This window comes from Macaca thibetana, chromosome X, assembly GCF_024542745.1.
Source record: "Macaca thibetana thibetana isolate TM-01 chromosome X, ASM2454274v1, whole genome shotgun sequence".
NCBI lineage: Eukaryota > Metazoa > Chordata > Mammalia > Primates > Cercopithecidae > Macaca > Macaca thibetana.
Window position 1 is genome coordinate 70573057 of NC_065598.1, and position 26085 is coordinate 70599141.

The 26085-nt window shown below is 40.1% G+C and overlaps 1 long non-coding RNA gene and 1 pseudogene across 1 annotated transcript; one reads left to right on the forward strand and one right to left on the reverse strand.

The window, feature by feature from the left end:
* LOC126946254 (rab11 family-interacting protein 1-like) lies at positions 1-1493 on the forward strand (annotated as a pseudogene).
* A 3684-nt stretch (positions 1494-5177) lies between these two features.
* Positions 5178-19680, reverse strand: LOC126946342 (uncharacterized). Its single transcript, XR_007722644.1, has 2 exons — positions 12372-19680; positions 5178-11512 (listed from the first exon to the last, which is right to left on the reverse strand). It is a non-coding gene; the product is annotated as an uncharacterized LOC126946342 (long non-coding RNA).
* Between the last annotated feature and the right edge of the window lie 6405 nt (positions 19681-26085).

Below are 26085 nucleotides of genomic sequence, written 5' to 3' on the forward strand. Positions count from 1 at the left end.
TAGGGGAGCAGGAAGATGCAGTGGTATATCTTGAAATCCAAACCAGGAGAGAAGGATAAAGAGGAGAAATTGAGGTTGACATCCAGTTTATGAGAAACAACATGACTGCCAGCATGTTTTGCCTTTTCATCAAAGACAAGCCTCGGAATCCATTTGGAAAACTTAAAGACAAGATCAAGGGGAATAATACAGAGAGTGCATCAGATGCTGCCTCCACCATTCCTGATCCATTATTGCCCTGCCGACTTCAAAGCTAAAGTGCTGCTTCAACTGGGAGACTTTCAGTCCCGGTGGGACAATGACAACAATGAGAGGGACTCCTCTTCAGCTTCAGATGTCATGTCTCACAAGACAATAGTAGGTACATATCTTAAGCAGCTAAACGAAATCAACATCACCCTTCCCAAAATGGAAGGACTTTCCTTTCTTGGGGGTCTTCGGTCTACGAATGAAGTCCTTTCCCACTCTAATGTCTGTATCAATGGGAACCATGTTTAACTGGAGCAGTCAGAAGCCAAGGGTGAGAACAAGTATAGCAGTCCTTCTTCCTACCTGAAGCCCCAGGGCTTCAGGAAGAAGCGTTTGTTCTTATCTACCAAAAACCTGGCTGCTCAGTCTTGAAAGTAACCTGGGGAAGGAAGTGGGATGTCTCATGACAGGTGGCTCTTTGAGTCTTCCACCAAGAACTCTCTGAAGTCCATGTCTCTACCATCCTACTGACCACTGTTCTGTGGAGACATTAGAGAAAACACGGCTCCAGCAAACTTGGAAGCTGCAAAAGAAACCAAAGAGAGCAAGAAGCAGAATAACGTCTTCTTTGCTTTCTCGGGTGACAGGGAAGAAGGATATGGCTAAGAACAGTGAAGGTGAAAACCCTCTTACCATCCTGGGGAAGAAGGAAGGCATGCTTACGGAGGTCAAGCCGGGTAGGATGATTCAGGGCCTGTTGAAGACCTTACGAGAAGACTGGAGAAAGATACTGCAGCTATTGTCTCCAGAAGGGGTAACTCTCTGAAACCCTTTGAAGATGCGCAGATCACAGAACCAAAAGCTGACCAAGAATCCAAGTCTGAACAGAATCACCAATTCTGTGATGGCTCCAAAAACCAGAGCAGTCAAACCTTGACTTCATCCTGAAGTCAGTGAACACAATGGCCACCAAGATCGCTATCTCTAGCTTGGGAACTGTCACCATCATCAGGGAGAACTTGATCAACAAGACCATGATGAAGAAAAACAACCCCTTGGATTCTGCTTTTGCGTATGCACAGCTAACCCAGAATGAGCTGATCCAGCTGCTCCTCAAACAGAAGAAAACAATAATAAGCAAGAAGGATTTCCAGGATCCTAAGCTGGAAGACTACACTGACAACCTGCCAATCAGTCATGGAAGAAACCCCCACGCTCCACATCCAGGCTCACGTTAGCAAAAAAAGCAGGAAAGATGTAAATCACCAGAATAAAGCATGGGCATGTTTCCGTGAGTTTGTTTCCACCTGTTCTTGAGGTTAAGGACTCGCTATGCCTCATAACCAGCTAGCAGGTTCCGAATCATCATCTCCCTCACATGTTATCTGGCAAGAGTCAATTTTACCAATTGAAGCCAGGTTAATAATTACAGTGAATCTTTTACTATGGGTCCCCAAGACTTTATTTTTAAATGCCACTTTGCCTTTAACTAGATTGTAAATATTTTATGGCCACCAGAGACGTGATCATAAGTTCTGATCCTGAGCCAGAGATTCAGATGGCACAGGAGGTATTAATGTGTTTCAACACTGGGGTTTTCTTTCACGTTGAGATTTTTTTTTAATATATATCCTCCAGCTATTAAAGCTTACCTGAGAAAGCTTTAAATAAGAAAAGGACAATAGGCCGGGCGCAGTGGCTCAAGCCTGTAATCCCAGCACTTTGGGAGGCCGAGACGGGTGGATCACGAGGTCAGGAGATCGAGACCATCCTGGCTAACACAGTGAAACCCCCTCTCTACTAAAAAATACAAAAAAAACTAGCTGGGCGAGGTGGTGGGCGCCTGTAGTCCCAGCTACTCGGGAGGCTGAGGCAGGAGAATAGCGTGAACCCGGAAGGCGGAGCTTGCAGTGAGCTGAGATCTGGCCACTGCAGTCCAGCCTGGGCGACAGAGCGAGACTCCGTCTCAAAAAAAAAAAAAAAAAAAAAAAAAGGACCATGCAATTGCTGCTGTTACATACATGTACTTTCTCATGAGTAGCACAGGTGTGGCTTTTGGCTGCAGATGCTAAATTTTTGATACCATGTAAATGTACCCAGCTTCTCAGACTTGGGTCCTGTTTTTAATTTTTTTTTATGGGAGCCAAAATGTTTAGAGAAAGCCTCTGGGTGTGCCTTTCAGATTTTGAACAAGCTGCCTTGTCTAAACATCAACTTCTACTACTCTCTAGCCTTAAAATGTGCTCTATTTAGATCCACAGGGCCCTTCTACTGGAGATATGAAAAATAGAATACAGAAATTAAGAGAATCACTTTTTACTCAATTAGGGGAAGTTGGTCAAAGCCCTCCTCTTGCGACAGCAGGTTTTTCAGTGCCTTGATAGGGGATTGGGTGATGAAAGCACTCATGAAAACAGTTCACTCAGGTATGGAATGTCAGAATTCCTTTGGCCATTTTCTCCTGAGTCTTTGCTAGATCCCCTGGTTTCTTTGGCAGCACTTCCTGGATGGAGGACAGGGTCCACGAACTTCTCAAGACATTGAGTCTTGAGACACAAGAAACCACAGACTTCGACCCTGAAGGGCCTATGTCCATATGTCTGTCCTTTGAATACTTCCTGTTCCTGCCTAAAAGGAAAGCCAAATTGTTTCTAGGATACTGGGGAAGTTGTAGTGAGGGGCTTAATGCAATTAATAGAATCTAAAGCCAGTAGAAAACCAAAATGCCTCAGTCTCAAATATAAAAAATGTTTCTTTTTTATTTTCCATAATGAATAGACTCACAGGCATTTTACCCCCTTGTTATAAAATTGTGAAGAGAAAGAAGATGACACATTTTTGGACTGCTGTATTTTGTGTATTTATTTTTGAGACAGAGTCTTGCTCTCCTCGCCCAGGCTGGAGTGCAGTGGCACGATCACAGCTCACTGTAGCTTTGGCCTGCCGGGCTCAGGCGATCCTCCTACCTCAGCCCTTCAGGTACCTGGAACCACAGGTATATGCCACCATGCCCAGCTTTTTAAATTTATTTTTGTAGAGATGGGGGTCTCCCTATTTTGCTCAGGCTGGTCTTGAACTCCTGGGTTCAAGCAGTCCTCTCACCTCGGCTTCTCAAAATGCTGAGATTATAGGCATGAGCCACCACATGCAGCCAATTGTTTTTAAAACTAGATTTATAGACATATTTTTAAAAAACTAGGGCACTTTTCCCCTTAACTAAAAAGCACTAGTTCAGTTCTTCAGGTAATTTCATTGGAACTCACCTAAGATTGGAATTGGAATGTTTCCGTGTTGCTCATTTTTTCTACAGGTTATGATAGAATCTCATTAAATCTTGACATCTCTCCCAGGGGAAGAATATCACAGGCCAGTGGTGTGAATGGGTTATGAGATGATAGCATTAACTAAATCAGTAATCTCTTTTATGTATGTTCTTGTTATATTGCGGTTAAGAGGCAAGATGATTGGCAGCAGAATTCTTCAGGATTTTGTTTGCTGTGGTATGGATTATATTGGAGCACCTTAATCTGAAGGATGAAACTGTAACTTGATTTATCTAATTAGCTTTTAATTACCTATAGCTATTTTACTTTATTCTCTCCTATAGTTTTGGGGACCACTGTAAACTTCTCAGATGACTTGCATTTATTTACACACTTGAAAACTGTATATTCACTTGAACTCTAACAATGTACATGTATATGTATATATTTGCTCCACATTATGTTTTTTACTTTATATAAATGTACTTTTATTGTGATAACCCAAGTGCACCATGGGAGTCATGTGTACTCTTAATTGTTGGAGAGCTGGTATGGAAAACTGGTGTGGAAACCTGCATTTTTCATTAGGGTGGTTGGCTTGGAGATATCTGCTGCTAGAACCTGGGGTGCGTGACTCAGTGTGAGAGGAACATCTGGGTGGAAGAGTGAATTCCTGTGCTCTGAAATGCCACTTGGGAACTCTGGAGAATGAAGAACAATTGACTTCAAGGTGTCTGGCTTCTGCGACTGCTGGAAAAAAATTCAGTTTATAGCATTCCCGCATTTCCCAAAGTAGATAACCTGGAGGTTATTCAATGAATAACTGTCCCTGAGGACTCCATTTTGGGGGAGGGATTATCCAGGAGATGCTTTACCCTGCTCTGAACAATCAGCAGAATTTGGTGAATTGGAGCACAGGAGAATCCTACAAATGGAGTATGTCTCAGGGCATACATCAGCTATACAAGAGAGCTGGGACTTGCCTCTAGCTTCTGCAGGCACTCACCTGATGGGCCCTGGGGGAGAGGGGGAGGGGTGGTCTGGAGGAGCCAGAACAACTCTTGGCCTGGCCTCTCTGCTTCCAGAAAGAGTATTCAGGACTTGAGGGAAGCATCAGATTAAATACCAGTGAACAGTTCGAGGTCAACTTTCTGAAGTGTCAATCCTTTTCCCAGTTGTTTCATATACTCTTATTCCTTCCTTGCACTTTGGCAGATGTCCTGCCCTCCTCTTTCATTCCAGTGTGTTAACCTCATCAAAGCAGCAAAGTGGAAGAGAAAACAAGTCTGCCCTTTGCCATACTGAACAGCTATGGACCCTGAGAGGTGGTACACAGGCCTGTAAGAATGAGATACAAGTGTGTGCTTTCCAGCTTTGCTAACAGTGGGAGTTCAAAGGGGCAGAGAGGGAGGAAAGTCCATGACACTCAGCCACATAGTGTAGGGAGGCAATTTAATATTAAGTGATGCACCATCTGCCCTCCCTAGGTTCCTTCTCCCAATCAACCTTTTTTCTTTTTTCTAGAATGACTAATTATCCCTCAAGAACAATTAATTATCCAATTGCCTTAGGTGGAGAACTTAACTCCTAAAAGCCACACCAACCAACCTCAACTCTGGTTTTTCCATATCTACTGTGTGAGCTACTTAACTGACTCCTCCTCCCTCCAACTGAAGGATCACCCAGTGTTTTTTGGATTATATTTCCTGCTTTGTTATTCTGGGAATTTATTTCTTTTGTTTTTATTTGTGTGTGTTTTCTTCATTTTTTCTTTTTGGAGACAGGGTCTGCTTCTGTCACCCAGGCTGGAGTGCAGTGGTGCAATCATGGCTCAATACAGCCTCAATCTCCCAGGCTCAAACAATCTACCCACCTCAGCCACCCCAATAGCTGGAGCCTTGCTATGTTAGCCAGCCTGGTCTTGAACTCCTGAGCTCAAGCAATCCTTCTGCCTCAGCCTCCCAAAGTGCTGGGATTATGGGTGTGAGTCACCGCACCTGGCCAGGTTTTAAGAAGTAACCTGGGCGTAGTGCAGTGGCTTGCTCCCGTAGACCCAACACTTCGGGAGGCCTAGGTGGGTGGATCTCTTGAGCCCAGGAGTTTGAGACCAGCTTGGGCAACATGGCAAAACCCCGTCTCTACAAAAAGTAAAAAATTAGCCAGGCAAGGTAGTGCATACCTGTAGTCCCAACTACTCAGGAGGATCACTTGAGCCAAGGAAGTTAAGGTTGCAGTGGGCCATGATTATACCACTGCACTCCACTCCCATCCAGCTTGGGTGACAGAGTGAGAAAAAGGAAAAAAAAAAAAAAAAAGAAAAAGAAAGGAAAAAGGGGAAAGAACCTACAACCTCACAGGTTTTTTTTGGTGGTGGTTGTTGTTTTTGAGACAGAGTCTCACTCTATCGCCCAGACGAGAGTGCAGTGCTGCGATCTTGGCTCACTGCTACCTCCACCACCCGAGTTCAAGGGATTCTCCTGCCTCAGCCTCCCAAGTAGCTGGGATTACAGGCATGCACCACCACACCTGGCTAGTTGTCGTAATTTTTTGTGAAGATGGGGATTCACCATGTTGACCAGGCTGCCCAGGTTTTGTTTTTAAGAAGTAACCTGAAATTTCCTACAACACTGAATAAGGTGGTACTACTTACCCCCCACCCCCCCACAAAAAACAAACAACAATAACAAAAAACATGAATTTTCTATGGGAATGAATATACCTTAATAAAGAAAATCAAGCAATACAATGGGCTATAATGACAGACTAAGAAAAACACATGATTATTTTAATGGATACAGAAAAAGTATTTAACAAAATTGAATTATCAACTCATGATCTTAAAACAATTCTGAGCAATCTAGTAATCGTAGGAAATTTTCTTAAACTGATAAAGAATATCTACAAAAAACCTATAGCTAACATCATACTTAATGAAATACTGAACGCTTCCCCCCAGCCACACTAACATCAGAGATTTGGCAATGTGTGCTCCAAACACTCCCCTTTAACTTCTTACTGCAAGTCTTAGCCAATGCAGTATTTCAAGAAGACATAAAAGGCAAGCAGATTGGAAAGGAAGAAATTAAACTATCAATATTCACATGTAAATAGTAAACTATACAGACACCACTGTATATAGAAAATGCCAAGAAATATGCATAAAAGTTCCTACAATTAATAAGTGAGTTTAGCAAAGTTGCAGGATACAAGATCAACATACCAAAAGTGACTTTCAGATGCATATACACCTATTTGCTGTTCACATCAGTGTGTTCTCTCTATAAAAGATGAAGCTATTAATATTCCCACTCTGCCCTTCCTACTCACTTCCTCTTCTGTCCCCATACACTGTCGACTACGTTTTTACCTTTATATTATCAAGGTAAAAATTGTTACCTTTACCTTTACACTTACATTGTCCCAATTGTCAACATTTTTAATCACTGTGTTGTCCAGATGCAGTTTATTAAATTGAAAAACAATAAATGCCATTACATTTTTTAAAAATGATTTTATTTCTATATACTAGTAATGAATGTTTGAAAATTTAAAAACCACTACCATTTACAACAGTAGAAAATGTATAAAATATTTGGTATAAATATAAAATATATCCAGGATCAGTATGCTGAAAGTGGAAAAAAAAAATCAAGACCAAAATAAATATACAGCTATATCATGTTTGTGGCCTAAAGACAAAATATTGTGAGGATGTAAATTTTCTTCAAATTCATCTATAGATCTAATTCAATCTCAATAGATATACTAGCAGAATTTTTTATAGAAAGCAACAATTCTGAAATTTATGGAAAAGCAAAGTAGTAATCAACACGATTTTTGAGATGAAGTTGTACACACTATCTAATTTTAAGACTTCCTATAAAGTAATTAGGAAAATGTAGTATTTGTGAATGGATAACAATGGAACAGAATAGCCAGCCCAGATTTAGACCCAAACAAATATAATCAATTGATTTTTTGACAAAAGTGCAAAAGCAATGCAATAAAAAAGAAACAATCTTTTCAACAAATGGTACTAGAATTAGATAGCCATATTTTAAAAATTGAACGTTGACCCATAGCTAAACTTTATACAAACCTTTATTCAAAAAGGATAATAGATAGAAATGTAAAACTTAAAACTATAAAATTTCTGGATGAAAATATGATATAATCTTCATGACACTGGGTTAGACAAGTGTTCTTACACTGCACATCAAAAGTAAAAAATTGATAAAGTGAATCGTATCAAAATTAAAATTTTTGCTCTAAAAAAGGCAGTGTTCAAAGAATGAAAAGACAAGTCACAGACTAGGAAAATATATTTCCAAATAATGTATCTGACAAAGGACTTGTATCAATATATTAAAAAAATATAAAAACAGTAAGAAAAGGAACAATCCAATAAAAAGAGGAGCAAAAGATCTGAACAGACACTTTGCAAGAATATACCACTTTAACTGTAAGATCATCATAAGGTTTGAGGTGATATCCTGATTTGATCATTATACAATGTACACATGTACTGAAACATCACATTGTATCCCATAAACAATTATGTGTCAATTATAAACAAATAAAAGATAATACCATATATCATTAGGGAATTACAAATTCTAACAACGATTAAAATTTAAATGAATATATATATATACACATATATATGTATAATACAAAATTACTAAATACTGGTAAAGATACAAAGCTACTGGAACTCTCACATATTTGTAATTGGAATGCAAAATGCTAGGGAAACTTTAGAAAACAGTCTGGCACTCATTCCCACTCCAAAGCATTTACCCTATAAAAATGAGCATTTATGTCATACAAAACTTATACCTGAAAGTTTATAGCAAATTTATTCAAATTCACCAAAACTAGAAACATCTTACAAATTCATCAGTTAGTGAATGGATAATAAAACTGTGGTACATCCACACAATGAAGTACTACTCAGTGATAAAAAGGAGTGAAAGAAGCCAGACCAAAAGGGCTACGTATTGCATGATTCCACTTATATGACTTCTGGAAAAGGCAAAACCATAGAGATGAAGAACAAATTGATCATTTCCAGAGATTGAGTATGGGGCAAAGGGTTGAATACAAAAAGAGCCACCAAGAGAAATTATTAAAGTGACAGAACTTCTGTGTATGGTACTAGTGTAGAAGATACATGACTGTGCATTTGTCAAAACCCATAGAACCATACACTAAAAAGAATGAATTTTACTGTGTGTAAATTACAAATACAAATTTTAAAGAAATAAAGGTATATTTTTACCTATTAAATTAGCAGAGATTTACAAAAATAGAAAGGCCATGTTTTGATGAATGTATGGAGGGATATTCACATTTATACACTACTGGTGGGAATGTAATTTGCACAACTGTATTGAGGAAAACTCAACACCACCTGTCAGATGCTCTACTAAATGCTCTCATCATCCAAACCAAATAATTTTAATTCTGGAACCTTATTCTAAAGAAATAATTACAGATGTGCATAAAGGTTAATGTACAATGATGTTCTTCATTACATTTAAATTTTATAAGCAAACTTGATAATAATCAAAATGTCCAATAACATGATATCATCTAAATAAACTTTGTTAAATCCATAAGATATTATGTAGCACTTAATATTGTATTTTTCAAAGAATGATAACATGGAAATACACTTGTGAATTTTCAAATGAAAAAATTAAATAAAATGGTATATACAATATGATGTCAATTTTGTTATAAAACTGTGTTATATACATAATTTTTTAAAAGACTGAAAGGACATACACCTGAATATTACAAATTATTGTTTTCTGGCTTATAAAATTATACATATTATTTAGTTTTTAATTCATACTTTGCACTTTATTTTTTAACAATGATCACCTGTTACTTTTATCATGAAGGAAAACATTTTTTTTTTACTTTTAAAAAACAAGCCCAGCCCAATCTAGCCAAGCCCATGATCTTTTCAGTTGCTATCTTCACTCAAAATGCCACACTGTTGTCCACTGGGTGCTTATTGTCCTCTTGCTCCTTTAGGTACTGCACTCACTGGTGATAAACATCTGCCAAAATGAGAGTGCAGGTGGCAGCATCCCTCCAAGCACATTAAATCTTTCAGTTAAACTGGCCTAGTAAGCCATAGGCTGATACTGGGATCAATCTCCATGACCTATATAGGGAACCAATGTTTTGAAAAGCTATAATGCCCACCTTATGTAATTGGGAGTTTCCCCTCTTCTAAATCTCTTCTATGAAATAGTATTTTGCAACCCTTCTCCAAAGCAACTCTAGATATTCCATCATGCCCTGGGGAATGACAAATAGTAGGTCCAAGGATAGACTTTCCATTGTACTATTTCCTGATGCCAGATGTGGTGTCTGGGGATGCCTGGAGCCATTCTGTCCACTGTCCCTGTCTCATCTCACCTATCCAGTTTTTTAAGCTGGCTATTTAGTACTACTTGTACTATCTCCTGTGTACTTGATCCCTTTAGGGGGAGTCACAGACCCCTTTTCACAGAATCAAAGAATTCCTCTAAGTTACAAATCTTGTTTTGGGTTGTTTCTAAATTGGGTCAAGAGAAACCGCCACAAGGGCAGCTTGACATGAGAATAGTGGCTGGCAATGACTCTCACAGTAGCAACAGAGGTATTGCAGTGCAACACCTTCTCTCTAATCCACATTAAAAAGGTATGGATTTATGAAGTAAGTCTCACTGCCTGCTTCAAAGGATTACTTCAAATCCACTGAAGTAACAGATTTATGGCATCTCTCATTTTCTCCCTTCCTTCCCTCCCTCCATTCCTAAGGGCAGTAAGTTCACTCCTATCTTCATTTACAAACATCAGAGATCTCAGGTTTGCCTCATTCGTGTAAGCTTCTAAGTCCAATCTCCACTAAATTATGTCAAGCATCTGTAACTCCATTGTGGAATTTCATAGCCTCCTTCTCTTTCCTCTCTATTTTTAAAATCTTTAAAAATACTTATTTTAGTAATTTTGGGGGTACAAGTGGTTTTTGGTTGCAAGGATGAATTGTATAGTGGTGAAGTCTGAGATTTTAGTGTACCCATGGTACTGGTATAAAAGTAGACACATAGACCAATGGAACAGAATAGAGAACCCAGAAATACAGCCAACTATTTATAACCAACTGATCGTTAACAAAGCACACAAAAATATAAACTGGGGAAACGACATCCTACTTAATAAATGGTGCCGGGAAAAGTAGATAGCCCACATGTAGAAGAATGAAACTGAATCCATCTCTCTTACCTTACATAAAAATCAACTCAAGATAGAATAATGACTTAAATCTGAGACCTGAAATCATAACATTTCTACAGTATAACCATGAAAAACTTTTCTGGACATTGGCCTAGGCAAATAATTCACGACTAAGACCCCAAAAGCAAATGCATCTGCCTCTCTTTTTATATTCAAGGGCAACATGAATGTAACTCGCAACACTCTCTAAGGTTTCATTCACTCATTCACAATAAAACTTCCAGATGGGGGCTTGTTGGAGACAAATGTCTTAGGATGACAGAAAGCAAAAAACACCTACTGAAACTCATCAAGCTGGGGAAAGAAATGGAAGAAGGTCAGTGAGAGCAAGAAATTCCCTAGGATGACTCCAGAAAAGAAAAATGAGGCAAGAGCCAGGATAAGGTGACAGAAGGTGTGAGCAAAGGTCTCCTGAGGATTCATTAGGAATGTATTTGATTCAGGCACGGTGGCTAACGCCTATAATCCCAGCACTTTGAGAGGCCAAGGCAGGCAGATCACTTGAGGTCAGAAGTTCGAGACCAGCCTGGCCAACATGGTGAAACCCCATCTCTACTAAAAATACAAAAATTAGCTGGGTGTGGTGGCATGTGCTTGTAGTCCCAGCTATTCGAAAGGCTGAGGCAGTAGAATCGCTTTAACTCAGGAGGCAGAGGTTGCAGTGAGCCAAGATGCCAAGATGGCGCAACTTGGAGTCCAAGTTGCGCCAGCTTGGGCGACAGAGCACTCCAGTTTGGGCGACAGAGAAAGACTCCATCTCCCCCCTGAAAAAAGGAAGGTATTTGAAATGCACAAGAATTTCCACTTTCCCTATACACTATCCTGCCCATCCTCAAGAGAGACAAAAACTAACCAGGACTCCTGATACTGTTTTTGTTCATATCTGTATATCCTAAAACAAGGACATGTCTGATGACCAAATCAAAAGGGGGACCTGGGATGGGGAAAGCCCTCCTACTGGTATTTAATGACCAGTTGAGACATCAGGCACAAATCCTGGAGCTGGAGTTCGCAGAGTTGCTGGCCTTGGCTACATCTCCAATGGCTGACATGAGATCAGGTAAGGCATGGGCATCAGAGTAATCGATTTAAGTATTTTTCAACTCCCACCATAACTATGACAAATTCAACCTCAACCTTAGCATTCATGCCTCTCTGGGTCTTAAGTGATAGGAAGAAAGTGCAAATGAAAGAGGGTGACTCCCAAAGGCATATACGTGGGAAAGAAAAGTACCAGTGGAAGGAGAAAGTTATGGCATTTGTTTGATCTCATCAGTGATATGTCTTACTTATAAGGCTTAAGGAAAAAGTAAACAAATATAAGCACAAGGATTGGGGTTACTTTCAAATCAGCTGACTACTCTCCTTCTATGAAGCTGGGTCATTTATTGCTGAAATCCAAACCCATCTCTGGTGGCCTATATTCCAGCAGTGGGGGGTCCACAACATTACTGAAGGCCTAACAGAGCAAGTACTCTATCATGTTTCAAGAATTTTTTTTTCCGTAAACATGGGGAGCTGTATGGAAAGTAACTGTTTATATATACATATCTGTGAGTATAATAACTTCTGAAATGCGACAAGAGAAAAGAGAAATCTAAGTATGCATTTGAAAATAGCAACCTGTGGTCTGGAGAGGATCTTAATAGTGATGCCTTTGTTGAATGATGCTTTGTGAAGCTGAGATGAAGAGAGGTTGTAGTCGTCCCCTGCTACTTCTTTCCTTTTCTTCTCCCTCACATGAAGTCTTCTACCAGCTCCTCCTCAGGAATAAATATAAAGCAGCCCCTACAAGAGGGGATGGGTTGTCTGAGGGCCTGATCACTTTAACACAGTGGTTCTTAAACTTCTTTTGGAATATTGAGTCATTTGGAGAATATAAAAGACATGAATCATCTCCCCAGTAAAATGTACTCAAAAGAAAAATGTCTGCATGCCATGTCAGAGGTTTTATAGACTTTTTTCTCCTAAGCTTTACCTTCCAAGTCCTTCAGGCCATCTCTCTGCCTCAATTGCAGCCGTCTTCAATAATAGCACAGGGAAATTCTACAATACGGACCACTAAACTGGATGTATTCTGACCCCACAATGGCTTTCACAAAGTAGTTGTTATTCACCTATTGATGTGAACTTTCTTTTGTTCTACCCTTTATCCTAAAAAGCTGAATTCATAGGATTGTGTCTTGCTCTGGTTAATCAATGTGTGTATTATGACTGGCTTTTTGTTGTTGTTGTTGCTTTTTAAGAGCAGCACTAGCTCACTTTTCAACTCAGAGGCTCTGAAGCCAAAGTACTTTATGGAACATGGCCAACAAATGTTTGTAACATGTAACTAACTTAGGTCAAGATCAAGGAAAAATTTAGATACTAAATAAATCTTTTTATGCTACTTCAAGCTGACTAGCCTGCAGCCCTTTGAAAGAGTTAGGAGACGGCCACAAGATTCCAGCAGTGCTAAGGGCTAACAGCTCCCCTAGCTGTTCTCACCAGGAATTGTTGCTCATTCTCGCACTCCTGAAGTGTGACAGACCCAAAAAAGGTGAATAGATAGTATACAGCGAGGTATCAGGCATACAGCAAATACTCAATAAAAGAAGGAATCACCTGGATCTCTTCTAAGGCTCATCTACTATCCCACTACAGCCTTTCTTCTCTAGTATTTGCACAGTTACCATGTGCCAACCTCCAAGTCATTCCTCACAGTCACTGAAGCCTTTTGTACCTGGCCCAGTGTTCATTCTAAGCCTAGCTTCTACTGTAATCCTGGGTTACAATAATAGTCATGTAAATTATCATCTGACATCCTAGCTTCACAGGTATCTTAACCACTCCCATTTTGAAATCTAACACTCCAAAGTATACTCTGATTACAGGTCCTATCACTCCAGTTTTCCAATTACTCAGCACTCACCTTGTTCACATTAAAGCCTCTTTTTGGCCCAGACTGAGGCCACTCCTGTTCTTACTTCCTTCCATGTCCAGGTTGGATTTTTTTTTTTTTTTGAAACTAAGTCTTGCTCTGTTACCCAGGCTGGAGTATAGTGGATGGGATCTTGGCTCACTGCAACCTACGCCTCCCGGGTTCAAGCGATTCTCCTGTCTCAGCCTCCCGAGTAGCTGGGATTACAGGCATGTGCCACCATGCCTAGCTAATTTTTGCATTTTTAGTAGAGACACGGTTTCACCATGTTGGTCAGGCTGGTCTCGAACTCCTGACCTCAGGTGATCTGCCCACCTTGGCCTTCCAAAGTGCTGGGATTACAGGCGTGGGCCACCACGCCTGGCCTTAGTTTGGATTCTTAAATCCATTTCTGTGTAACTCCTCTCTTGCTAGCTGTCCACCCCTCAATCAATCAAGGCAACCAAATACTGCTTAAGTGTTTTTAAGTGACAATGCCCCAAAACCACTTCATATTTTCCTGAGCTTCTAACCCAGTTTCAAACTCGTTTCTTACTTTGATATACCATAAGCTCTCCTGTTAATGGTCTCACTCCAGCGTTTTGGCCTGAATATTCCTTAAAGACTCTGGTTCATATTTAGTCTTTCTGTTCTAGCAGCTTTTGTCTCCATATTCCTGTTCCTGGTCAGCTTCCTCTCCATTATCCACCTCCACAATTACAAATCTTCACCACTCTTGCCAAGTCCTCTTCCTTACTCCTATCCCTATCTCTGTGCTCCAGCAAAAAGGTAGTTCCACTTACCTAAGGCTAACCCTCCACCTGCACGTGTTCTAGAGCCATAGATTTCACCCTTCCAGCTTCACCTGCATCATCTTTCAAGATCATCTTCCATCCATTATCATCTTTCTCTCGCATCTACAGTGATGCCCTTCTCAATTCCTTCTGCCCCATGGTCTGCAAACACACTCAATTTTTTTCTCATGTTAAATGATTCACTGTAAGGCCCTGGATAAGTGGTTTTAACTTGTATTCTGGTTGTTACATCTACAACCAGAAAAGCTTCTCACAAAATAATGATTAAGTACAATAAATAAGATAAAGAAAATATGAACCTGGTGAGAGGTGAACAGGAGAGTGGAGGCTTACCTGTCAGTGCAGGTAAGGGGATAGCTGGGGTAAGGTTGAAAGGGGAAAACTTTAATTATCAGCCACAGGAGCAAACCTCAGACTATGAGGATGAGGTTTCTGTTCAGACAATGAGCACTCTGGTCCAACCCAGGGAGCAACTAGCAGCAATTACAGTAGCAGCAGCAGCTATGTAACATCAGCAAGTAGCTAAGACTAAAATGCAGGCATAGAAATGAAGTATTTCATAGAAAACAGAATAGCAAATATGACATATGAGGCACTTGTGCTGCTACCCCCCCTTCTCCCACCCTCAGCAGACTTCACTAAATAGTTATAAATGTCTTTCACACTGAGATAAGACCTGGTTTCAGAATCTTTTTATAAAACAATCAGGGCAGGCATTATCAATCAATTAGAGATGGTACTTGAGATGAAGTGTATTTGCTATCATTGCACTACACAGAAAAGTCCTCAACAAAAGAATTAGAAGACAGGAATAAGCTTCAGGAGTAAGCATTCTGAAGAGAGCTTGGACGTTGTTGGCAACTGGCGGGGACAAGCTGAGCCCATGGAGATCACAGAGCAGGCGCCCAATTAATGTCTGTTGATGATTCATTTTTTCATTCAACAAACATTTAATGAGGCCTACAATGTGCACCGGATTAGGCACTGCGAATACAAAGATGAGTAAGGCACTGTCCTTGCCCTTAAGGAATTTAAGGTCTGGTAGACGACAGCCATAGACACGGACAATGATAATACAACCTGCTAAGTGCTAGGACACTTAGCAGGTTGTATTATATCCATCCGAGTAGGATTTCTTCAGAGGAGCACCATTCCAGGTTGCTGCTGGATCCATGAAGTCCTCCCAGGCACCAGGATCTGCTGTTGTTTTTGTCACAGTTGGGCGTCCCAAGATCTAACAATAATAGCTGTAATTAATGTATAGAGTGCCTATGACAAACACTTTACAAATATCTTCATGGAAACTCTGAAAATTAATAGTTACATTAGAGGAAGAAACTGAAGGTCAATGAGTTTAAGTCACACAGCCAGCAAGCAGTTGAATCAGGTTTCAAATCCAGTTTTGACAAAGTCTAATGCATTTTTGTTTTCAGGATAACCTTTATGCAGATGTAATACAACAACTTTTCAACAGCTTTCTATTTGGAACTAAGAGTAAAGGGAATAGATTAGTGACTAGTGCATGGAGTGATTAATCTGGTTTCCCACTCTACCTGGCAGAGAAATAAAAGGTGAAATAACCTCACACTTACATACCATTGAAAACCTTGAAGTCAGTTACTGTTTTACTTTCTCAACCCTAACATCATCACTGATCATTCAAAATATAAGTACCTCTAGTCAAATCTCTTCTTTTAATACTTGTCATAGTCAACACCATTATTAGCAACAACAGTTGATACAGCATTTAGCATATTTCAGGCCTGTTCTAAGCAATGTACATAATTAGTCCCTTTAAGTACTTTTTACCCCCATCATTGAAAATAATATTATTCCTATTTTACGTAAGAGAAAACAGAGTCCTAGAGAAGTGAAGAATCACACTCAAGACCACATTGGTAAGTTTGACAGCAGATTTGAGCCCAGGCTACATAGTCCCAAGACCCAAACTCTCACTTTACATAGCTCTGCTGCACTGCTCAGGGCCTCCTTTCCCAACTCCTGATGGCAAGTTATACAAGGCCCCCTGAAAAACCCAGTCCTACTCACATAAAATCTCCTCTGGTCTAACCATATGACCAGAATCTAACCATTCTCGTCATAGAAAGCCATTCTTTAAATCCCAAATATCAATACTCGGAGCCTTAATTGGAAAATTTCCCAAAGAACATTGAGTTTACAATATACCTTTGAAAAAAAAGAAAATAAACACTGGATATGTTTAGGTTTTTAATTATTGAATTTTTTTTTTTTTTTACTTGCAGATATAGCCATAAATGTTTTAAGATCCATAAGCAAACTAAAGCAATTATGCCAATAATGACTAAGGCCACTGCTTCCTCAATTGAGTCTTTGATATAAAAGCCTTCACTTTTGGTTAATTACAAAAACAAAAACAAAAACAAAAAAAAACTTTGGGAGGTATGTGTCAGTGAGAGTAGGCCTGCTACTGATGAGAAGGACCAGCAACTTAGCAACACCATAAAATGTCTGCTGCAATTCAGGTGTCTAGGTGTCTCCCTGAGAACCAACATTTCATATACAGCTGTTCCCAGAAAACAATCTTGCACAACCTGTACAGTCAAGTTATGATCTAAAAGGAGTTAATTGCAACATTCATACAAAGAATATGACAGTATTTTTCATCAAGGTCTTTTTCTATAAGTTTTTCTATAACTTTTCCTATAAGTTCTATTATATCTATAGTCATGTGCTGCCTAACAATGTTTAGGTCAATGATGAACCTCATATATGACAGTTGTCCCACAAAATCATATCATATTTTTACTGTACCTTTTCTATGTTTATATATATTTAGGTACACAAATACTTACCATTCTGTTATAATTGCCTACAGTATTCAGTACAGTCATATGCTGTACAGGTTTGTAGTCTAGGAGCAATAGGCTATGCCATACAGCCTAGGTGTGTAATAGGCTATACCATTTAGAGAGGTTTGTGTTAATATACTCTATGATGTTCACAGGACAAAATCACCTAAAAATACATTTCTCAGAACATATCCCCATTGCTAAGCAATGCATGACTAAATTTGTATAACTTCCTAAGAGATTATCCCCTCTTCGCCACTCCCACTCCTTTCAGCCCTACGTCATTTCTCATCTTAGCCACTGTAGTATCCTTCTAACTCATCTCCCTGTCCAGATTTGAAAACATTCCTGAACACACCCCACACTACTGCCAGTGATCATCTAAAAGCACCCCTTTCTGAAAACACTTATAATGAAATCCAAATCCCATGGCATACCATATAAAGTCCTATTCCTGACCTACACATTCAACCTAATTTAGAGAACTATTTGTAGTTCCTCAAACTCATCATACTACTTCCAATGTCCATGCTTTTGCTCGGAAAGCCTTTCTCTGTTTTTCACCTAGTCAAAAGGCGACTTTACTTCTTTAAAGACTCAACTCACATACCAGGTGCTCTGAGCTCTATCATCTCCAGACTCTGTAAAATGATTTCTCTTTGAACCCCAGAGTATCTTGTACATACCTCCATTGTAGAGTATACCATACTGTTGTAATTCTATGTGTACATAGATGTTGATCTCTCTCACTAGACTGAGAACTCCTTGAGGACGGGGATGGTGTCTAATTCATCTCCATATCCCCATTACCCAGCACAGTGCCTGGCAGCTCAGATGACATTAGAGAGGAGAGATGCTGAATATGCAGGAGAATAAAGCAATGTTCTTGAGTAGTGGTACAACACAAATATGCTGAATGAATTGAAGCTATAGAAAAACATTTTGGCTCAATATTGTAAAGAGGTCTCAAAAGAAGGGACAAGCTAACTCAAGGAGGAGTCCCCAGTTACCAAGTAAACTTACTCACAAGTTAAAAGACCATTTGTTGGGTATGTTATCCAGGGACTTCAACTGGGGTTAGTTTAAAATAATCTGTTTGGGATAGGAGATTTTTAAGGTCCTCCCATCCTGGAGCTTCTAAATCTATGATCTGTGCCATAGTCAAGAGAGCCATCATTCTGAGAGTCTATGTCACAGAGTGAACGGTGACTCCCACAGTTGTGGACAAAGGCTAAAAGCAGATCACAAACTTATAACTCATTTGGTTGGGTATGGTGGTCGACACCTGTAATCCCAGTACTTTGGGTGGCTGAGGTGGGCAGATTACTTGAGCCCAGGAGTTTAAGACCAGCCTGGACAACATGGCAAAACCCCATCTCTATGAAAAATACAAAAATTAGCCAGGCATGGTGACATGTACCTGTAGTCCCAGCTACCCAGGAGGCAGAGGTGGAAGGATCATCTGAGCACAGGGAGGCGGAGGTTGTAGTGAGCTGGGATTGTACCACGGCACTCCAGCCTGAGCAACAGAGTGAGACCTTGTCTTAAACGATACAAAAACAAACAAAAAACCCCTCGTCCTCTGTTGGCCCTGTTCCCAATTGACTCTTGAACCTGGCGCAGGAAGTGTTTTTAAGGCCAACAAGAAGGACCTCATGACCCTAACTATATCCTCTACAAGCTGCTACCTAATGTTTTAAATTCCCCCTTAAAACCTTTGGTGCCTTTCATTCATGTTTGCTAAAATGCCACTTAATCTAATATGTTGAGCTAGTATCAATTAACTTCACACTACATAGTAGATACAAGGAACACACCATCCGTTCCCATACCCTGTGAGATCTAATCCAACCCTCTTCCCTTAACACAAATCTAAGAACACCCACCATATGTCCAGATTTTTAACTCTGGTACTCAGTTTCTTGAAGTGCAAAATACAGAAGTTGTATTGAATAATTCCCCACATCCTTTCTTCTCATGATATTCTAAAGAGCTTCTGAGCCTGTTTTCCACCTATAAATTAGATACATTGGTGAATCTGTTCTTATTCCTAACCAAACTGTTACAAGGGTCAAATAAAACCATGTTTGTAAAAGGCTTCTAGAAACAATAAAGTACAAAAATAAAATAATTAACTAAAAATAAAAATAAAAAGGTTGGGCTTGGTGGCTCACCCCTATAATCCCAGGACTTTGGGAGGCTTAGGTGGAATGACTGTTTGAGCCCAGGAGTTCAAGACCAACCTGGCCAACACAGACAGATAGGAAAGAAAGAAAGAAAGAGGAAAGGAAAGAAAGAGGAAAGGGAAGAAGAAGGGAAGGGAAGGGAAGGGAAGGGAAGGGAAGGGAAGGGAAGGGAAGGGAAGGGAAGGGAAGGGAAGGGAAGGGAAGGGAAGGGAGGGGAAGGGAGGGGAGGGGAGGGGAGGGAGGGGAGGGGAGGGGAGGGGAGGGAAGGGAAGGGAAGGGAAGGGAAGGGAAGGGAAGGGGGAGGAAGGGAAGGGAGAGGAAGGGAGGGAGGAAGGGAGGGAGGAAGGGAGGGAGGAAAGAAGAAAGGAAGAAAGAACGAACTGCTATGCAAATTTAGGAGAATTAAGCTATGTGTTGGAGAGTGTGGCCTGCTTAGAAAACCCACTCTACCTCTCTAACATGCCTCAGAGGGTTGGTGTGATGATTAAATGGGAACATGTAAAGCAGCACACTCATTTGCCAATCGAGACCTTCACAAAATCTCAGGAATAAAAGTGACCTTCAAAAGTGCATGTAATCCAACTCATTCCACCCCAAGGAGATTCTGAAGTTCAATTCCCAGTGTTCATACAAGCCTCTAAGTGTCACTTCCAAGAATCATCTTTGGAGAGTCCGTAAAACTGCTTCTCTATTAATTAGAACTGCCTTCAAAAGCAGCAAAAGACAACAGTCCCTGACCCAATAAGAGATCTGAAAACAGACAGAAGACAACAAAGCAAAGACAAATTCTTCTTTTTGGAGTTCTCTTACAATATAAACAGCTCTACTGCCTATGATGCTTCTCATAAGATCTACATTCATCTCTCTCTCCATATCTTGGATGTTCTCCTCCAGCTTCCTCTCAAAGAGTTGCTCTTAGAATTAAAACAAAACTACCAAATGAGACAGAATTCTTACCTTCTTTGGTTCCAAATACTTTTTTTTTCTTTTTTCTTTTTTTTTTTTTTTTTTTTGTGAAATGGAGTCTCACTCTGTCACCCAGGCTGGAGTGGCACGATCTTGGCCCACTGCAATCTCCACCTCCCAGGTTCCAGCCTCCCGAGTAGCTGGGATTACAGGTGGCACTACCATGCCCAGCTAATTTTTGTATTTTTAGTAGCGACGGGGTTTTGCCATGTTGGCCAGGCTGGTCTCAAACTCCTGACCTCAAGTGATTCACCCACCTCAGCCTCCAATTGCTGGGATTACAACAGGCCAGCTGGCCCCAAATACCTACCTACGTACGTACCTACCTAATTTCCTTCCTGCTTTCTCTTCTTTTTTTTTTCTTTTTGACAGAATCTCTCTCTGTCTCCCAGGCTGGAGTGCTGTGGCATAATCTCAGCTCACCACAACCTCCACCTCCTGGGTTCAAGCGATTCTCTTGCCTCAGTCTCCTGAGTAGCTGGGATTACAGGTACGCACCACCCCAACTGGCTAATTTTTGTATTTTTGGTAGAGACAGTGTTTCACCATGTTGGCCAGGCTGGTCTCAAACCCCTGACCTCAAGTGATCCGCTTGCCTCAGCCTCCCAAGGTGCTAGGATTGCAGGCTGAGCCACTGCGCCTGGCCCCAAATACTTTTCCAGTAAGAACATCACCAGTTACACTGAAGGCTTTGGACGTCTTCAACTGGTACAAATCCTAAAAAGAATGAGCACCAAGTCTACAGGAGCTTTCAGGATGGAGAAAGTCCTTCCAAGTGGGAAAGGAGGTCAAAGGGATGCTGCCATTACTGAAAACAAATGCCTTACTATGTCATTTTCCTAATACCAGCTCTCACCTCTGGACTTAACTAAACCAGGAATACAGAACATGATAAATAATGTGGGCTGCTAGGAACATTTGGAAGAAATGATAAGATCAAACACAAAACACATTTTGAATGATATTCCCTACTGATTGGCCCTAGTCTATGCAGATGACATCTATGCTTTTCCCACCAGAACTGCAGTTCCAAAGACATCTTTTTTTTTTCCAGAAAATGGGAGAGATTAAAAGTAGTAAGTAGAGGCCGGGCGCGGTGGCTCAAGCCTGTAATCCCAGCACTTTGGGAGGCCGAGACGGGCGGATCACGAGGTCAGGAGATCGAGACCATCCTGGCGAACACGGTGAAACCCCGTCTCTACTAAAAAAAAAAAAAATACAAAAAACTAGCCGGGCGAGGTGGCGGGCGCCTGTAGTCCCAGCTACACAGGAGGCTGAGGCAGGAGAATGGCGTAAACCCGGGAGGCGGAGCTTGCAGTGAGCTGAGATCCGGCCACTGCGCTCCAGCCCCGGCGACAGAGCGAGACTCCGTCTCAAAAAAAAAAAAAAAAAGTAGTAAGTAGAATATACATACACAGATACTGAAGACCTGAATAAAAGGAGAAAAATATTACATTAATGTATGGGAAGATTGTAAAAATGACAGCTCTCCCAAAATTAATCTACAAATTGAATGCCATTCCAATTTAAATTCCAAAGGTATTTATGAACACTTGACAAGCTGTTTCTATAGTTCACATGAAATAACTACATGATAATGAGATAAAATGTTGGAAAAAAGAAGAATGAGGGATGTGCCCTGCAACATAAGATTGTTATTAAAAACTAGGCATGTAGGAAATGACAGCACCCACATTGTCTCATTACAATGAAATAAAAACATGATTTTTTTTGAGGAAAAAGAAAGCCAGAAATCCTCAACATGAAGCATCACACTAAATAACTATTGAGTCAAAGAATAAATATTAGTTATAATCAAGCATATTTAGCAAACAACAAAACAAGAATATTACTTAGGAAATTCAGCCAATACTATCATAAGTTCTCTCACTATAAAATAATGAAAAAGAATTACTCTTAGTAAACATAACAAACATAATGAGAGGAGAGAAAAGGGACAGAAAAAATATGTGAATGAATAATGGTTCCCAAATCCCAAATTTGATTTAACAAATCAAAGTTATTAATCAAAATATTAATCAATATGTGCAAGAAGACCAACAAATGCCAGAAAGAATAAACTGGCAGGCTGAGGTGGGCAGATTACTTGAGCCCAAGAGTTTAAGACCAGCCTGTGGCCAGGCGCGGTGACTCACGCCTGTAATCCCAGAACTTTGGGAGGCCGAGGCGGGTGGATCACGAAGTCAGGAGATGGAGACCATCCCTGCTAACATGGTGAAACCCTGTCTCTACTAAAAATACAGAAAAACTAGCCGGGCGTGGTGGCGGGTACCTGTGGTCCCAGCTACTCAGGAGGCTGAGGCAGGAGAACGGCGTGAACCCGGGAGGTAGAGCTTGCAGTGAGCCGAGATCGCGCCACTGCACTCCAGCCTGGGCGACAGAGCGAGACTCTGTCTCAAAAAAAAAAAAAAAAGACCAGCCTGGGCAACATGGCAAAACCTGTCTATACCAAAAATAAAACCCAAAAATTAGCTGGGTGTGGTGGCATACACCGATAGTCCCACCTACTTGGGAGGCTGATGTGGGAGGATTGCTTGAGCCTGGAAAGTGGACGATGCAGTGAGTTACAATTGTGCCACTGCACTCCAGCCTGGGCAACAGAGCCAAACCCTGTCTTAAACTCAAAGACATTAAAATTTACACATAGTAGTAAAATTATCAAAGCCAGACGTCAGAAAGAGGATCTTGAAAGCAGCAAGAGAAAACAAACAACTCATCACAATTTAACTGATTTTCAATAAGATAATCAGCTGACTTCTTATCATAAATCAGAGACCAGAAAACAATGGGAAATATTTTCTTTTTCTCTTTTTTTTTTTGGAGATGGAGTCTCACTCAGCTGCCCAGGCTGGAGTGCAGTGGCACTATCCCGGCTCACCACAACCATCATCTCCTGGGTTCAAGCAATTCTCCCATCTCAGCCTCTCAAGTAGCTGGGATTACAGGCACCCACCATCATGCCTGACTAATTTTTGTATTTTAGTAGAAACAGGGTTTCACCATATTGGCCAGGCTGGTCTTGAACTCCTGACCTCAGGTGATCCGCCTGCCTCGGCCTCCCAAAGTGCTAGGATTACAGGCGTGAGCCACCGTGCTGGGCCAACAATGGGAAATACTTTCAAACTGCTAAAGTAAAAAGAATATCAACAGCAAATTCTGTATCTAGCAAAATCATCCTTCACAAACAGCAAATTCTATATGTAGCAAAATTATCCTTCACAAACAAAAGAGAAATTATGGCATTCACAGATTCACAAAAATTAACAGAATTCAATGCTAGCAGACTTGCCCTACAAGCAATACTAAAGGGAGTGATTCCGAGAGAAATGAATGAATACTAGACAGTAACTCAAATGCATGAAAAATAAACAGCACCACCAAAGGTAAATAAATAATTATAAAGAACAGAATAGATCTATTTGTATAACACTTTTCTTCACAGATCTATATTAAAAGACAACTGGATAAGGAAATAATTACAAAATGTGTTGACATGCCTATATTGTATACAGATGTAATTGGTATAGTAATAATAGCACAAAGGATGGGGAGCAAATGGAAATATAGTGAAGCAAATTTCCTATGCTATTGAAACTAAGTTGATATGAATCTGAAGTCAACTATTTCAAGGTAAAATGTTAACTTTAATATCAGGGCAAACTATAAAAACAAAAGCAAACACAAAAAAATACATTGAAAAATGAGTGGGAGAGGGAATTAAAATGGTACCCAAGAAAACAGTTGTTTAATAAAAAAGTCAGTAATGAAGATGTAAGACATGGGGAAACAAATAGCAAAACAGCAGACATTAGTCCCCCCTTATCAGTAATTACAAATATAAATAAAAGAGTACTCCAATCAAAAGGCAGAGCTTGGCAGAATATTTTTAAAATATGATCCAGCTACATACTATCTACAAAACACATACTTTAGATTAACGGGCACAAAAAAGGCTGACAATTAAAAAATGGAAAAAAGATATACCAGGCAAGCTGAAATCAAGGGAAAGCTGGAGTAGCTTTAATTATGTGACAAAATAAAAGGAAAAAAAAAAATTTGCCAGGCATGGTGGCTCACGCCTGCAATCCCAGCACCTTGGGAGGCAGAGGCCGGGAATCGAGATCACTTGAGTCCAGGAATTTGAGACCAGCTTGGGTATCACAGTGAAACTCTATCTCTACAGAAAAATACAAAAAAATTGCTGGGTGTAGCGGCATATGCCTGTAGTCCCAGCTACTCAGGAGGCTAAGGCATTGAGTTGGAGACCTCAATACACTTTCAAAAATACAACTGAGCAGAAAAATAAGAAAATGGAAGACTTAAACAACACTATAAAACCATATCACCTAAACATACATAGAGAACCCATCAAACAACCACAGTATACACATTATTCTCAAGCGTACATGGAACCTTCTTCAACACAGACCATAACCTAAGTCATAAAACAAGTCTCAATTAATTTTAAAAAATTGAAACCATACAAAGTATGTTCCCTACAACAATGAAATGAAATTAGAAATCAATTTTAAAAAAGCAATTTGGGGAATTCACAAATATGCAAGTCAGGTGCTATGGTTCATGCCTATATTCCCAACACTTTGGGAGGCCAAAGTAGGAGAATTCCTGGAGCCCAGGAGTCCAAGATCAATGTGGGAAACATGGTGAGACGCTGTCTCAATCAGAAAAAAAAAAAAAAAAAGATAGATCTAAGTGTGGTGGCACATGTCTGTAGTCCCAGCTACTCAGGAGGCTGAGGCAGGAGGATCACTTGAGCCCAGGAGGTTAAGGTTGCAATGAGCCATGATTGCACCACTGCACTCCAGCCTGGGCAACAGAGTGGGACTCTGTCTCAAAACAAACAAACAAACAAATATGTGTAAATTAAATAAGAAACTTCTAAACAACCAATGGGTTAAAGATGAAATCACAAAAATGATTAGAAAATACTTTGAGTTGAGTGAAAATGTAACAAAACATAAAATTTATGGAATGCAGCAAAAACAATGCTTATAGGGAAAAGTAAAATTGTGATCACCTACATTAAAAATGAAGATCTCAAATAAATAAGCTAACCTTCCAATTTGAGAAATTAGGAAAAGATCAAACTAAAATTGATTAGGGGCCGGGCACAGTGGCTCACACCTGTAATCCTAGCACTTTGGGAAGCTGAGGCAGGTGAACTGACTGAGCTCAGGAGTTCGAGACCAGCCTGGGCAACAGAGTAAAACCCCATCTCTACTAAAATACAAAACATTGGCCAGGAATGGCAGTGTGTGCCTGTAGTCCCAACTACTCAGGAGGCTGAGGCAGGAGAATTGCTTGAACCCAGAGGCAGTGGTCATCGCAATGAGCCAAGATAACGCCACTGCGCTCCAGCCTGGGTGACAGAGTGAGACTTTGTCTCAAAAAAAAAAAAAAAAAAAAAAAAAAAGATTAGGACAAAGAAAATAATAATAATAAAAAAACTAGAGTAAAAATAAATTTAAAAAACAGAGAAACAAAATTAAGGAAATATGGTTATTTGAAACAATTTTTAAAATGAACAAATCTGTAGCTAGACCAAAGATGAAAAACAGAAAACACACATATAATCAGAATAAAAAAAACACACATATA